The sequence below is a fragment of the Grus americana genome, chromosome 3 (genome assembly GCF_028858705.1).
Source record: "Grus americana isolate bGruAme1 chromosome 3, bGruAme1.mat, whole genome shotgun sequence".
NCBI lineage: Eukaryota > Metazoa > Chordata > Aves > Gruiformes > Gruidae > Grus > Grus americana.
Window position 1 is genome coordinate 126350932 of NC_072854.1, and position 3617 is coordinate 126354548.

A 3617-nucleotide genomic window follows, 5' to 3' on the forward strand; every position below is an offset into this window, starting at 1 on the left:
GACCGTTTTTATATTCTCCGTCTCTCCCTCGGTCCGCCTCGAGATCCCGATTGTTTTTTAAAGCGACCGAATCGTCGAGGTTGGCAGAGACCTTTACGATTATCGGGTGGAACCGCGAACCTGGCGCTGGCAAGTCCCCCTCTGCCCCGCAGCCCGTCCCTTCCCTTCCGACGGCCTCTTTCTCCACCTCCCTCTGTCCGGCTCCCGGCCCCTCTTTTCCACTTCCGCCCTCTGTACCCTGTGGCTTTCCCCCTCTTCTTTCTCTCTCTGTCTCTGTTTGAGGAGGAGCAGCTGCCGCCCCAGCGTTCCCACCCCGTTCACGGTGTCGCGCGCACGCTTCTTCTCGGGCGCGCTTCCTCCTCCTCCTCCTCCTTCGGGCTCGACCCGAGGCTTCCGGCGGCAGCCTCCGGGTGTCGGATTTTGTAAAATATAATTAACATAACTGAAAGGTGCAGCAGCGGGATCGGCCCGGGCGGGGCGCCTCCAAAGAGAGGGACCCCGAACAAAGAAATCCCGGGGCCGTTCCACGCTTGGGTCCCGGACACCCGCCCCTCGCGCGCTGTCCGCGCGTCCCTTAGTCCCGCGGTGACTTTTGGTCTGGGGTCTTCTACCGTCGTCTCGGATTCTTCTTCTGTATAGCTGTGGGCGGTGCGTTATTCCACAGGTGCCGCCGCGCCGATGCTCCGTACGTTCGCAGTAACGGGTAGAGCGGAAGGCTCCGTGGCCAGGGAAGAGCGGCACGGACGCGTTCCTGCTCGCTCCGTTGCACCGGAATTTCGACGGCTGGGTTCGGCCGCTAAATTGATGGCGCTACCGGAAGAAATTTCAGAGAAGTGAGTACTGTGCTTGTCTTTAGTCTTTTAAAGTAATTTTTCTACGGGCGCCCGGTCCGTGGCTTAGATATTTGGTTTGCGGCGAAACAGACCCGGAACGTGGCTCCAAGTAGCGTTCCGATTCGCTGAAATTCCCCGTAGTCAGAGAGCAAGAATGGTGAATGTTGCTTGGCGGTTTGAAATCTCAGGCTTTCTCTGAAAGCTGACCTGCCAGAATGAGCCGAAAGCAGGCCGAACGCCAATAGGGATGCCGCAGAAAAGGTCCTCTTCTTGACAGGAGAAGAGCTTGGCGAAACGTCAGCGCCGTTTCCCGTAGGGCCTCCGACGTACCGGTTCGGCAAGCGTGGGCTTTGTGCGATTCCCTCGGGGACGATGGCGAACAAACCTTGTACGGCAGAGAGCATCTTAGCTTACTTTCCATCTCCTGCTCGGTTACTTGCAGAATATTTAATTTGGCGTCGCACGGACCCAGAGGGACGGGTCCCCAACTCATGCTGGTAGGGCAACCCCAGTACCAGCCGGTAAAATCGGAAAAGAGTGCGACGTTTTGAAACGTTTGCCTTGCGAGGAGAAGGGCCGTCTCTCGTTAGGCAACTGAATTCTGCGACCGATTTCCATGCCTCACGCGCGTGCGTGCGCGCACACGCGCCCCCCCACCCCCCCCCCAACAGGCAGGCTTTGAAGGAGGCAGTCCCTAAGGCAACGCGATCTAAAACGTGGAAGTTTTTTTTTCTATTTTTAATAGTTTCTTACGGATAGGAGGCTCGTGTGAGCGTTTAGCCTGTCCTGTCCTTAATTCTGAACCCACTGGCTGGTGCAGAAGGACGGTCGTGTGACAAAAACAGCGTGAAATTTGTCCCTGTGCCGGCTGCGTCCCGTGGTAAAGGAGTACATCTGTTATTCCTGCGTGAAAGATGTTTGATGAGCGTACCGCATCGTCAGAGCTGCTCTCGGTCTGCCTGCAAGCCGTGGGTTATGATTTAGAAATACGTTCGCCTACCGTTCCTTAACTGTGTGGTTTTGGTTTTTATTTTTTCAAAGAAAGGGTGGCTTTTTCGTCGATCTCTTTGTGAGAGTATCAAATCAGGCGGCGGTAAATACGTAGAAGCAGCTAGGCGTACTACGGCGTGTACCGGACAGCGTTGGCGTGCCGCTCTGCTAGCAGCGGAGAGCCAGATGAGGATGCCCGTGGTAAGTACTCGCTCTGCCTCCGGCTGAACGGAAAGATTCTCATGTGGAGGGTTCCTGGGCTTGTCTGTGTGATTAGCGTTACTTTTTTTTTTTTTTTTTTTTTTAATATGAAACAGGGTCAGATAATTGTTGATGAGTGGGACTTTGCGTACTCCTTTAGGTAGTTTTTCGTACTGAACCTTAGATCGGTTACAAAACTTAATCTTTGTGCAGTTTACACGTTTTGTAGCAACTACAAAGACATTTATCCTGTAGGTAAGCTGAAAATAAAAATGCGGTTTCTCACCTGATTTTTCTTTCGGAGGAACGCTCGCCCCCAGCGGCTGGTTTTTTTTGCTAGTGTTGTCGGGGGGAAGGAACGGCGGCGCTTGGCTGGTTTCTTCCCCTAGCCAGGGACCTGAAACTTTGTTTTCCTCAGCTGTTTCACTAGAAATTTACAAGTGTCGGTGGTCAACAGTGGCAGAGAATTGGGTGGCGTTTTCAATTTCAAAGGGAAGGAACGTGTTGATGTTAATTCTGTTACCAAAAGCGAAGTACCAGCTGCTTCCTCTTTCTAGAGCTTCTCTCCTTTCGCCGTCCTCCCCGAGGGGTAACGTGGCCACGCCGTATACCTTTTCTGCTCTGGTACCGTTCGTTTGATACGCAGGAGCGCTGTGAAATAACTAGAAGGGCTACGGACAGACATCTGCCATCGTTGCGGCTGCCTTAAATCGTGTATTTGTCCCTTCAGCCCGTCATTTCCTTTCCGCTCAGTTGAGTTACGTGCAGCGTTAGGTTCCAGTCGAGAGCGGTGCCGCCGAGCAACGCTCTGGGAGCGTGCGCGGAGGAGGGCGACCGAGATGGCGAGAGGTCTCCGAGGCAAGACTTAGGGGGAGCGGCTGAGGTCACTTGGTTTGTTCAGCTTGGAGAAGGGAAGGCCGAGGGGTGACCTCATCGCAGTCTACACCTTCCTCGAGGGGGACGGCGGAGGGGGAGGCGCTGACCTCCGCTCTCTCCGGTGACCGGCACTAGGACCCGAGGAAACGGGACGAAGCTGCGTCAGGGCAAGTTCAGACCGGACGTTGGGAAAAGGCTTTTCACTGAGAGGGCGGTCGGTCGGTCACGGAACAGGCTCCCCAGGGAAGCGGTCGCAGCCACCGAGCCTGTCAGGAGTTCAAGGAGCGTCTGAACGATGCTCTTAGTCGCACGGTTTAGTTTTAGGTAGTCCCGCGTGGAGCGGGGGCTTGGTCTCGGTGATCCGTATGGGTCCCTTCCAACTTGAGATACTCTAAGATTCTGTGAAATCTTCTGGGTTAGAAACGACCTTATTGTAATAGAGAATTCGCTGAACGTGGCTTTGTGCAAGGACTGTCGTCTTAGAATATCTTTTTTTTTTTTTCTTCCCCCCCCCCAGATATGAGAAAAGCTCTGTCCAGAGATATGGAGACGAAATCAGTTGTACCTCATCCCGTGACACCGGAAGACATTGAGTAACTGTAAGCTGTGATGCTCAGTGAAATTACTAAGAGCGTTAAGTTTCCCGTGCCTTTGCTTTCACTCTCCCATTCTCTTGTCTTGCGGCACGTCGCATTTTTTGAGGCCGTGGAAGCGACC

The 3617-nt window shown here is 54.0% G+C and overlaps 1 long non-coding RNA gene across 1 annotated transcript; it reads left to right on the forward strand.

The window, feature by feature from the left end:
- The first annotated feature begins 332 nt into the window (after nt 1–332).
- On the forward strand, nt 333–3610 carry LOC129204781 (uncharacterized). Its single transcript, XR_008576493.1, has 3 exons — nt 333–833; nt 1875–2024; nt 3418–3610. It is a non-coding gene; the product is annotated as an uncharacterized LOC129204781 (long non-coding RNA).
- Nucleotides 3611–3617: the final 7 nt, after the last annotated feature.